Source organism: Cygnus olor, chromosome 2 (assembly GCF_009769625.2).
Source record: "Cygnus olor isolate bCygOlo1 chromosome 2, bCygOlo1.pri.v2, whole genome shotgun sequence".
Taxonomy (NCBI): domain Eukaryota; kingdom Metazoa; phylum Chordata; class Aves; order Anseriformes; family Anatidae; genus Cygnus; species Cygnus olor.
In genome coordinates, this window is record NC_049170.1 from 372,553 (window position 1) to 384,834 (window position 12,282).

The 12,282-nt window shown below is 60.1% G+C and overlaps 1 protein-coding gene across 2 annotated transcripts in view; it reads right to left on the bottom strand.

Annotated features, from left to right (window-relative positions):
• The window catches only part of AGAP3 (ArfGAP with GTPase domain, ankyrin repeat and PH domain 3), a 141,726-nt gene that overhangs the window by 105,257 nt on the left and 24,187 nt on the right, over positions 1 to 12,282 (bottom strand). The window lies entirely within an intron of this gene.

The window sequence follows — 12,282 nt, forward strand, 5'->3', positions numbered from 1 at the left end:
CGACAGGCTGCAGGGTGCCCAGGAACTGCAGCACGCGGTCTCCAGCCCATCCCAGGCCAAGGCTGCGGAGCAGAGGGCTGGGGGCAGCACTGCGGGATGGCGGCTGAGCCCGCCTGCGCTGCGGGAGCACCCGGCGCCGTGCCAGGAGCTGCCGGGCTCTGCAGCTACGCATCAGGAATACTGATGAGGCTGAGCCCGCATCGGAGCGCCCGGGGGCGGGCAGCCCCCGTGGGCCGGCTGCTGGGGCGTGCGGCACCACGGCCCCCGCAGCCCCACGTCACAGCCCGCCCTGCCGCACGCAGCCCCACGCACGTCACAGCAGCCGGCAGCCAGCACACGGGGCTGGGGGGGCCGGGCCCTGCCTGCTCACCCTGCAGGGCCGGGGCAGATCCGTCCTCTGCCCCATGGGTGGGGAGCGGAAAGCGGCCGTCACGTTTCTCCCCAAAGCCTGGAGACATCCACAGCTCCGACCCGGCCACAGCAGGGGCTCTGGGGGACCGGCTCGTGCACCCAGCACAGCCAGAGCCAGCAGATCACACCAGCCTGGACAGCCCTGCCCGGCCACCGCCGCCTATCCAGAGACAACCCTCCTCCATCTGCAGAGCATCCACCCCGCAGGTTCCCAGGGTCTCAGACCTGGAGAAACCGCTCATTCCTCCAAGCCTGAGCTCCTGCTCTGTGTCACAAAGCCCCCGCTCGCTGCCCTCGCTGCTGGCTGAAGCACAAGCGCAGGGGAGCCCCCCTCGCCCCGACCACCCGCGCTGCACCGCCACAGCCCCACACCGCTGGTCTGGCCCCGCGGGGCTGGCTGCTGACAGCCTCTCCGAGGGAGCAACCGCTCAGACCAGCCTCTCGGCCACAGCTTCCGTGGGACAGGAGGAAGGAGAGAAGCGCTGCACCCCGGCCACCGAGCGGTTAACAGCAGCCAGGAAGGAAGCAGAGCACGGAGCTGGAGCCGACTGCAGCTCCCTGCCTCCTCCCACACGCGCCCGCCCGCACGCCCGCGGCCGTCCTGCTGCAAACCTCCGCGGCTGACGAGGAAATTGCCACTCTCTCCCCCAGGGATGTGCGGTGCTGAGGCGAGCCACCTCCGTCCGCACGCCGCGAGGCTGTGCCAGCGTCGCCCGCCGCCCTCGGAGAGAAACCCCCGGCCCCACGCAGCCCCTGCCCACTCAGGGGCACTGAGCCTCGGTGCCGAGGCCGAGCTTCCCAGGGCGGCCTGGCTGAGCTCACCCGGAGATGGCACCTCCGGGCACAGCGGGGGAGCGAGCCGCCATCGCTTCTGCTCCTTGATGCCCTGCCCCGGCCCTGCTGGTGCGGGCCGGTAGCGGCAGTGCCCGGCCGGCCGGCACCACGCCAAGGGCCGCACGCCGGGCAGCTCCCCAGGCGGTGGGCACAGCCCGACACGCTCCTCGCCCGCCCCGCAGGAGATGCTCCAGCGATGGCTGCAGGCAAGAGCAGACGCGATGCGATGAGGCCAGACGTTGTGAAATCTCCTCGGCGTTTTGGAATCCAAAGAGAGAAGCCGATGTGACGATCTGTAATAGGACTAAAGGAGACCTCTTCGGATCTAGAGCCCAGTCCTTGCCACGGCGGTAAAACCCCTCCCATAATCACCACTAATAGCAGCAAAAATCCTCTAGATCAATCCAGAAGCAACAGAGAAAATGAGAAATGAAAAGAAAAACATTAAAGGGGCAAACCTAAGAGACAGTGCAGAAATAAGCCAGAGGACGGGTTAAAAAAAAGCTGGTGGTCACAAGGAGACAAAGCCTCCCATCCAGGAGGCTCAAAAATAGCCCGGGAAACACGGAGATCCTGCAGCAGCCCACGAAGGACGGCCTGCAGAGCATCAGGAGGGCAGAGGAGAGGTCCAGACCTCCTCCAGCTCCAGACCAGCCATGACCTCCTGTTCCTCGCAGACGGCCAGCGAGCTTATTCAGAGGAGCGACACCAGGAAGCCTGCCAAGGAGGGCACTGCAAGGGGGAGCAGCCCCTCTCGCCCCTTCACCATCACGGCGGCCCACTTAGGGCGCCGTCCCTGGCCTTGCTGGCTGGGCTGGTGAGCAAGGCCACCAACACCAGGCGCTCCGTGCAGCAGGGAGGAAAAAAGCATTCACAGAGGAAAGGAAGCAAAACTGTTAGCAGGTATAGAGAACCCTCAAAACCAAAGCCATTCTGACCCGCCATCGGGAGAAAACAGCTGCACTTAAAACCAGTGCTGAAAGAAGCCCCTAAGACGTCTGCGTGCGCACTTACAACACCACAGCATCCTTGTCGCGTGCCCACGATGCAGGGCAGTGCTCGTCCCACCACGTACCGACCTGGGCTGAGACGCTGAGGCCACGTGTAGACGGGGCCGCTGCACAGTAACGCACACTTCTTCCAGCTGAGGCATCCTCTACGCGCTGACACGGTAAGGGACATCGTTACGAACTGCACTCCCCATCCCAGCAGAGTGGGGCACGGATCCCCAAGGCTGAGCCCCCTTCCCTGAAGGTCCCTCTTGTCCCGTTGTACGTGGTGTCACACAGATACCAAAGAAACGCGCAGGAAGAGCAGACACCAGCAGAAGGTACGACTGGAAGGGTATTCAGCTATGCAGAGAGGAGCCCAGAACCCCAAGTGGGATCTTCCAAACAGAGCTCTCCCAAGCTGTGTGAGACCAGTCTTTCCCAGGAAACAGGCAAAACAACGGCACTGTAAGAAAGCATGTCCTTACAGGCACGGGGCCTTCCCTGTTCCCTCCAGGTCCCTGCTTAAGAAAAAGAAAATGAGAGGAGGTAAAGGAAGTATTTCAAGAAAACACAAGCTAAAAAGCCATGGAGACTAGATAACAACATGAGATGACGAAATTAAACTAAACACCCCAACAACTGCCTTCAAATATCAACTCACCTAATGCCTCCATCTAGTCATCCTCCCGAGGAACAGCTCAGTGACGAACACCACCGGCACACAAAGGCAGAGATTGTTTTGCCATAAACAACACCAGAGTTAGTAGTGAGAGCAGCATTACTAAACCCTTCTGTATCACCTCTGGTGCTGAGTAATTACAGCACTGCACCCAGCAACCAAGTTTTCTAGAAGTGCCAAACCTGCTTCCTTCCTGCAAAACAGACCACAGACCCCACATTTTATCTTCAGCTCTCATTAGCAATCGTTTTAGAAAAGGAAATACAGCTCTGAGGATGCTAAGTAACCTATTTGCCATAGAGCATACGAAACTAACATCACACCAAAACGGTGTTGGTGAGAACAGGCATCGCACTGAACACGGACAGACCTTCAGGAGGCCAGAACCAGCCTCCCGCCTGTAACGCGGCGCCGTCCCGCAGCCGGTCCCTGAGCCAGAGCCCCCCCGTTCCCGGCTGCACACAGCAAATGCCGCCTCCTGCTCTTGCTGCTGCCTAGATCAAACGGTCCCAGGACGCGGTATCTGAGCTTGGTGCCCGCAGACAGCCCAGGGAAGCGGCCGAGGGGCGCTGCACACGCGGAGGCACCTGGTGCAGATCGGCCGGGCGGGCTGCAGCGAGGCACTGCCGGCTCTCCGACCGCGGGAGCCCCGAGGGAGCGGTGCCAGCGGCGGAGCTCCTGCCCGGGCAGCTCTGCCCCGCGCCGTCACCGGCCCACCCGCACCCCCTCGCGCTGGGGAGGCACGGGCAGGCTGCCTTTCAGGATCCGTCTGTGCCAACTGCTGAGTTTGGTTTTACTTTCATTTACCAACTGCTTATTAGGCAAGGTAACTTCAAGTGGCAATCCAAACACCTGCAAAGCCTCAGGCCACTAGCCTCAGAGGGCTGGTGACCGCATTTCCGGAACCTGAACTTCAACAACACGTTTCATACGGTGAAAAGGGAAAAAATGTTAAGGTGAGAAAGTGGAAATCAGTGCAACAACTGTGAGTTGGGTTAGTTGACGCATTAAAAAGCCCAAGCACTTTCAAGGCACGGGCCTGCCAACGCTGTGAACTTCCCGTTTTTACCCCCAGTACCTCCAGTACTGTGTTCTGGCCCAGACTCACAAGAGACACAGACAGCTTTTGCAGGGGGAATGGCCGGGGACAGAGAAGGAATTGTCACTCTGAGAAAGAGGCAGCCATGGGGGCCGAGGTGAGTCTGCTTTGACCTCCAGAGCACGGCACAGGTGAGCGATAACACCATACTCTTCATCTCCCAGCAGAGGAACTGGGGTAAGACACATGAAACCGGTGAGTTTCAGGACAGAGGGAGGCACTTCCTGACAGCGCACGCTGCCCTGCTGGGGGTTCCTTGCCCCAGCAAGTTCTCGATCCTCAAGGTCACCCCAGTTCAAAAGCAATGAAACGAGATCAGAGTAAAATCTACCCAGCACCACCGCATGCAAAGATGCTAGCGCTGCACAGGAGTCCCTCGGCCGCACGCCACCAGGCGCTGTGCAAGCTGGGAAGCACCAATACGTGCTCCTCTGGGCTTCACCCAGTCCCGAGGCATTTGCTTTCAGATCTTTTTCGAAGAGCTAAACAGAACTGCTCCAAATTGCCACAGCCTTCCTCAAACAGACCCCTTGATCCTTTGCCCACCCTCCCAACCCATTTCTGCTCCTGCTCCCCTCAGAGGCACTCGCGGAAAAGCCTCCAGGACGCGGTCCTGGCAATGCCGCGCGCATCTCCGCTACTGCGCAGCCCCACGGGAGCGCGCCCCGCAGGGACCTGCTGGCCTCCGCACACACGCGTCCCTGGAAATGCACCGCCCTAAAAGTCCATCGCTCCGACAAACGATGGCACAAACCGTGCCGGCCTGTGACCTGACAGCACACAGTGCAGCACGACTTGAAGGGAAAATAATACCGGATCAGCCAGAACTCCCACTGCAATTTATTAGCTGGCGGCTGTAAGCGTGCGTTCCCTGCAAGCTGGGAACCTCAGGCCCAGCGGCCCGCAGATACCAAGCTGCTCTGATCGGCCACCTGCGGGACCAGCCTGCCCCAGGGATCCAGCAGGGACGGAGCAGAGAGGTGACCGTGCCAGGGAGATGCAGGCCGGCCGCGAGCAGGGGCAGGCTGTGCCACATGCCACCCCCGCCCAGCCGCACCAGTGTCCCCAGGCCCGGCTGGCACGGCCGCCCAGCACAAGGACCCCCAGCACACGGGGCCTGGAGCCGTGCTGACACCGCTCCACCTGCCCCCAAATCCCAGCTTCATGCACCAGTACCCCTGGGACGTGGAAATCGGGGAGACCCGGAACCCAGCGGCACCCCGAGGTGAGGGGTGGCTGCCGGGGGCCCTGCCCGCCCGGGGCAGAGGCCAAGCTGCCCAAAGCTGGGGCTGGGAGGGCAGAAAGGCCACGGCGCGGCCCCGCAGCATGGTGCTGCTCTCCTGCAGACACCAGGCCGGCGGCACCCGTCCAAAAAGACTCCAGGACCCCAAAAGCAGCGCCCTGCCTGCCTCCGAACAAACCCCGCGGTGCCCTTCAAAGCGACCGCCCTGCACCCTGCCACTGGTCGGCGGCTGGCAGAGGGAGGAGGCGGCAAGCGCAGGGATAAGCATTTAGCTGTGGTGATAAGCACAGGGATAAGCATTTAACTGTGCTTCATTTTTAATTCCGCTTTTATGTCATCACGATCAGTGTTTTTAATTAAAATGTTTACAATGTCAGCTTGTGAGCAGACACTGACAGCAGTCAAGAGCTAACAATTACTTTGCAAATCAGTTCCTGAAGTCTTCGGAATGACCAGTAATGCCTCAAACTGTTCTGGATCCTGTGCCACTGCTCCAAGAATAGGAAGACTAACCACGCTCTCTGGCCAAAGTCTAGCTTGTTAACTAAGCCGCCTTCTCTAAAGGCAACTAGCCCAGCCTTCCCCATCTCCCTCACCGTTCGACTCCTTCCAGCCCTGAAGCAGCTCGCTCTCAAGCCAGCTAAACAAATGTAGCAAAAACGAGACCAGGGACCCAAAGCAAGGAAACACCCTCCCGAGTCTCATCCCGCGGGCACAAGCCACGCTTCGATAGCCACCAGGAGCCGGGACAGTGCCAGAGACCCGGGCAGAGCTGCCGCAGGCTCAGAGCCCTGGCCCCACGGTTCGGCGGGACACACTCCACGTGTCTCGTGGCCACCCGCGGGGACAGGACTGCCGCCCACAGGACAGGCAGGGCAGGCTGGAAACAGCCAGGAACTGAGAGGAGAGCTGGGCACATACGGAGTATCGTTCTATGCCACCTGCCCGGTTACTAGCTAACCTTTAAATCCACTCTAACCCGTGACACCAAGTGCTCCTGTCCCCAAAGGTGGCTGTGCCCCCGTCCGCATCGCCAGCTCCCGTCGGCGCTGCAGGAGGGGCGCAGCCCCCGCCCAGCCCCAGAGGCAGCCGAGTGGAGTGGGAGAAGGGCCCGGGGCAGTGAGGCCCGTCCTCTGCAGCAGCTCCGGAGCGCACCGCCAGCTCCCAAGGCAGGGGAGCCTCTCGGCACGCCCGGCTCTGGAGGAGCTCGCCCTGTCTGCACCCGCAGGGCCCCGGCTTCTGCTCTTCAGTGCGGAGCAGCCCCCGCTGCCCTCCCGCCCCGTTCCCCGCGCTGCCGGGTGGCACCTCCTTGACACCGCTTCCCAGATGCTCGGACAGGGGCTGCCAAGGCGCGCCGTGTCCAGCTCCCAGAGGAGAGGTCTGACAACCCCAAGCAGGCAGCCGGGGGGAGAGGGAAGGGGCTCAGCGCAGAGCCCTGCCCCTCCCCGGGCACAGCACAGCACCAGCACCACTGACTGCCGTGCCAGGACTGGCCCCGCGGGGCCGGGCAGGAGGGGGCCCTGCAGACAGTACCCCCGGTGCTCCGAGCGGGGCCGTGCAAGGATTTCTGTGGCAGTCCTTCAGCACAGCTGGACCGTTACACAGCAGCATCAGAGAAGAGCTCGGTATCGTTATGCTGACATAGGAGCTCGGGAGCCTAACGCCACCGCCAGCAGACTAATGAGGAGCTCTGCAATGCAGCCCTCGGGAGAAGGGGCTTAAGAGAACAGGTCGAGCACCAAATCCTCTGCTGCTGCCTGCGAGAGTCAAAAGAGGTGAGGAGAAGTGCCCTGATCCACCTCCTTCCCCAAAGACCACAAGGGTGCCGAAGGCCCCTCCACTCCACCAAGGGAATAATATCCCTTCGCACCAGCTCATCCCTACAAGTTTCAAACCAGCGCATCGGAAGATGATTCACATCCAACGGCAGGCACTCAAAAGCAAGGAGTACCAGATCTGCAGTTGCCCACACAACGTTACTTCGGGCCTGCGTGCATGTGTTTTGCATTCTGAGTAAGGCAAAGCTCTGTGGAAAATATGTGAGCATGTAATTAAAGGCTGCATCAACTGTACGCAAAATAGCTCACATTAGGATGTAAAGGAGAATGTAAATTGATTTTCAGGAGGTTGGCTTTTGGAACTAAAATCATGTTTGTTTGTTTGCTTTTTTAGCAGTACTTTCTTGTGAGCAAATTCACGACTTTTCAAGTAAAAAATAAAAAAATAATACGGTTAGGTATAACTGAACCAACCCGTGCCACATAATCAAGAGAGCTCGAACCACGAACCCACGGTGCTGCGGCACGGCCAGCACCATGCCTGGGCCGCCGGCGCTGGGCTCGGCGCTGCCGCCCGCTGTGCGGGTTCCTCCCTCCCCTGCTCCCGCACCAGGCGCACAGCGCTGTGCCCACGCGCACGGCTGCAGTTACCGCCTCACAGAGCTGCTGCTGGCGACAAGGCTGCTGCACCTCGGTGCAAGCTTACGCACCGATAGGACTTGGGTCAAGAGAAACTTGCTGCTGCCCTTATCTTGACATGGGATTTCTGCCTTTTGCTGGTTCCAGAGGGAGGAGGCCAGGACAGCACGCACCCACAGGGTGATCGGTCAGCACAGGAGCCCAGGAAGAAGAGGGGCGATGTCTCCACGGGGCACAGCGAGCCAGCTCACAGCTCCTCCACCGCTTTCTTGCCAGCTCAGGCAGCAGCTGTCACTCAGGAGACTCAGTACAGCAGGAGGATGAATAAAATGCAGACAGTATGGTGCTTCAGGTCCCTGATAACGCTCAGCACCGCAGCACCCTACAGCCCATCTCCATACTGCAAATAACCCCGGAACGTGGTTTTGCATGCACCCCTACCTGAGCATGCTCTTGCTTTACTCCTCTGCACCACCTCAGGGTGCGAGGCTGTTGGGGATGAATCCTGCCCGAACCCTGCTATTGCACAGCCTGCACCCCTGCTGCGTGGCGCCGCAGTGCGGCGTAGCATGGCACAGCACAGCATGGCACGGCACGGCACGGCACGGCATGGCATGGCACGGCACGGCATGGCACGGCACGGCACAAAGCACTGCCGGACCAGAGCAGCTCTGCAGCACAGGACGTGGCAGGTTCCTCGAGCAGCCTGACGGCGCGGTCCGTCAGCGCCCCTTTGCACACAGGCACCCAGGTGAGAAGAGCTCTGTCAACCACACAGCCTCTCCAGGTTTCTTCCCAAGGCCTCTGCACAAAGACAAAACCACCAACCGCAGACTTCAACAAAACAAATAAATAAATAACAGTGCTGGCTTCCCGTCTGCGTTCTCACGGTCCCCCAGAGGCTCCTGCTGCAACCACAGACACCTCCGAGCCTGCGCGTCGCTCACCCTCCCGAAGGGCAGCGCGTGGTGCTGTCCCCCACCTCGCCCCGTCGCCCCCCGCCTTCCCCCGTGCCGTGCCCCACACCTCCACCTGCCTGGCCTCAGCGCCTCCGCTGCCGAGCGAGGTCCCCGTGGGGGCGGCGGTGCCCCTGCTGCCTGCCCCCGCTGCCCGGCCGCAGGGAAGCGCGGCGGAAGCGTGCGACCGCGAGCACCGATGAGAGCTTCCTGTGCGGTTGGGGCAGGAGGTGACGGCTTTGGCACCAGAGAAACCCTCGCTGCTCCGAAAACCTGCTGCTCTCCAGCTAGGAGAAAGCGGATGCTATCAGAGCCGGCCTGCAGAGGGACGATGGGAAGCACGGCCATACCAAACCACCCTTGGGGCAGCGAGGGAACCCTTGATAAAAGCGGCTGACCCCAGCCTGTCCCCCAGAAGAGAGATGGGACGCATGGGACGTTTCCTTCATCCGCTGCAGCTCGTGGCTGGCGGGCCACGTGCTGACTCAGGACAGAGGGACGCCCACCCCTCCTGCACGGCACAGTCCAAGGCCTGCTTCCCGCGGGCGCAGAACAGGGTCGGGACAGGCAGGGGGGCAAGAAGAGGACTTCTCCCCTCCTCCTCGCCCAGCCTCCAGTTGAGAGAGCTCGCAGAAACTTCGCCTGGTGCAAACCCGTCACCCGGGCACGGCGAAGGCCCCGCCTGCAGCGCAGCCGGGGGACGGGGACAGGGTTGGCACTGCCAGCCCCCTGGCACCCCAGGCACCCGGAGCGGGGAGCGGGCAGCAGGCGGCCGCTTCCCCCCGGCAGCGCGGCGCTGAGCTGCTCAGGAGCGCTGGGCCCCCACGAGCAGTCCCGGCTGTGCCAGATGCTCCCCGCTCCTCCGCTCCCAGCCGCCAGCAGCTCCCTCTCCTTCGGCCGGGCCGAGCACAGCGCGGAGCCGCGCGACGTCGCAGCGGAGGAGTGACAGAGGCGGCTTAGTCACGGGCTGCCATCCCGCGCACCACGCTCGGAGCGCTCATTTACGCCTTCCCCAGCCGCAGTCTCTCAGGCTCCCAGCGACACCCACGCCTCCTGAGACACCTTCGTGCCGAGCCCGCTCCCCTGGACAGGTGCCAGCCCTGAGACCAGGGGCCCCCAGCCGAATCCTGCTGGCTCGTACAAAAAGCCCCCTCCGAGACCCCCCTCGACCACTGGGAGCTGCTGGTGCACAGCCAGACCCCCGCGGGCCCCCAGCACCCGTTCCATGAGGGGCCAGAGCCATGTCCAGAGCCACGTCCTCCTCCCGCTGCCCTGTTCCAGCGTCCCCGCGCGTCCCCCCGGCTCCCGAACGGCTTTCACGGCCCGGGCTGCACGTACAGACGCCGCTTCTCAGCTTCAGCCTCGGATCCACCCCTCGGTCTGCACAAGGAAGGACCTCTAACTAAATTCTGCTCCGTGACAGCAGTCAGTGCGTCCGACCAAACAGCCTCTTAACGCTCTCGTTGGTAACCTGAGAGGCAGGGGTGCGCAAGGCCTGCTCTGTGGGTGCGTTCTGCTCTCTGGTGACTCTTTGAAAAGCCTTTCTGAAGCCCCTCCAGTTTCCTTTCGGTACAGACACCAGAACCAGGCATGGTACCCAGCAGTGATCATCCGGGTGCCAAACCTCTTTTCTCTCCTCCACGGCCCCTATATAAATCACACAGAGCCCACACTGCCCTTCTGTCCTCAGCATTGCACTGGAAATTCATTTTCCTCTGACAAAAAGCGCAACTCCTCCAGTCTTCTCGGTGCCTGGCACTCAGGACAAAGCGCCCTACTGCACGAGCACCACCAGCAGCGACCCGCCTGCCTCGCTGCTTAGGTTCCTCCAGTCCTTGGCACTTTAGGTACTCTTTATTAATTCCATCGCGATTCTTCTTTTTTTTTTCGCCCAGCAATTGATACCGATGCTCAGGGTGAACAACAGATCCCTGCAAAATCCAGTGGAAACCCAGCTGCTTTTTTATTTCTAATTTTTATTTACAACTATATATTGAGGTCCTACTTCTTAATCCATCTTACGCATTTCATATTGACCTTAACTCGTTCTAATCTCTTTATCAGAAGGCCACTCCTAAATCAAACATCGTAAAGAAGTATAAACATGTTATTTAAACATTAGCACCTGTACCTAATCACTCTGCTCGAGAGTTGTTATCAGTGTTATGGAAAACAGATCCCATCAAAGCACGTTACTTGGCACTCATTTCCCTCCTTTAATTCTTCATTAATTCAGATCTACGTCAGCCCCCCCGCTGCTCTCAGGGATCAATACCAGGCTAACTGTGTTACAGACACCTGAGTCATCCCGTTCATCCCTTCAGAGGCCGGCACAGCGCTGGCCTGCTCCAGTCTCAGCCACGCTCTCGCTCGGGAGCCACCAGAAGGCGAGCGATCGCGCTGCTCCTCAGAAACTCTTCCAAGACTCGCGGGTGCAAGTTAGCTGAAGCTGGCAATTTTAAGGTACCTGATTTTGGCAGCTGCTGCTTGACACTGACCGCCCGTTTGAGGGACAGTATTTCATCTCCCCAGGCACAGTGCGGAAATGCTTCTGCCGCATCGCTACTGACGGCCCTTTCACTGCTATCCAGCCGTGGAACAGTCCCGTAGCTGAAACATGTCCGTGCTCCTAATAGAGCTACTAACTCCTTGTTGCCATTAACCAAGCTGGACGCAGACTGCTACTTCTGTACCTTCCTCCTTCAGCTAGCTCATTTTTAGTCTTGGCTTACATTCAGTAATATCAGCTTTTTCTCTATTAGTGATTAATTATATATAACAAATCTTCTTGTTCTGTTGTGCCCCCTCTTTCGTATGCCAGGCTGAATTTTGAAACAGCGCATCCTTCTTCATTAATCGTGGGGTTTGGGAGTCTTGGGCACAAACAAGACATTCTTCAGAAACGTGTAATTATCGCTTCCATTTTCTATTTATATTTTTTCTCCTAAATACTTTGGCCCATTCAACTTTGTGACAACAACCCTACTAAAACAAACAGTGAGGGCTGAGCATCACACAAATACAGTCACCAGAAAAAGCAGCACGTCATTGCTCAGCCCCTCTGGGAGAAGAAGTCTGGGGGCTGCGGAGGGCTGCCAGGGCACGGGAGCATCCTGCCCCTCTCCGACCCTCAGGCAATCTGGTACTGAGGCAGGGGCTGCGACGGGTCCCGAGGGAACGCTCTGGTGCAAGAAGCACTGCTGGGAGCCCCCAGGGTCCCCCGGGAGCCCGGAGCAGCAATCACACAGCTGGATGCTGGACCAGTGCCACTGGCAACACCACGGCGCCAGCCCTCACAGAACCACAAAATGGTTTGGGTTGGAAGGGACCCCAAAGCCCAGCTGGTTCCAACCCCCCTGCCATGGCCAGGGCCCCCTGCCCCCAGCCCAGGCTGCCCCCAGCCCCATCCAGCCTGGCTTTGGGCACTGCCAGGGATGGGGCACCCACAGCTCCTGGGGGCAGCCTGCGCCAGGCCTCACCGCCCTCACTGTGACAGATTTTGAGTATCTAACCTAAATCTGTCTTCTTTTAGCTTAAAACCACCACCCCGTGTCCTATCCCTACACCCCCTGCCCAAGAGTCCCTCCCCAGCCCTCCTGCAGCCCCTGCAGGCACTGAAGGCCGCTGTGAGGTCTCCCCGCAGCCTTCTCT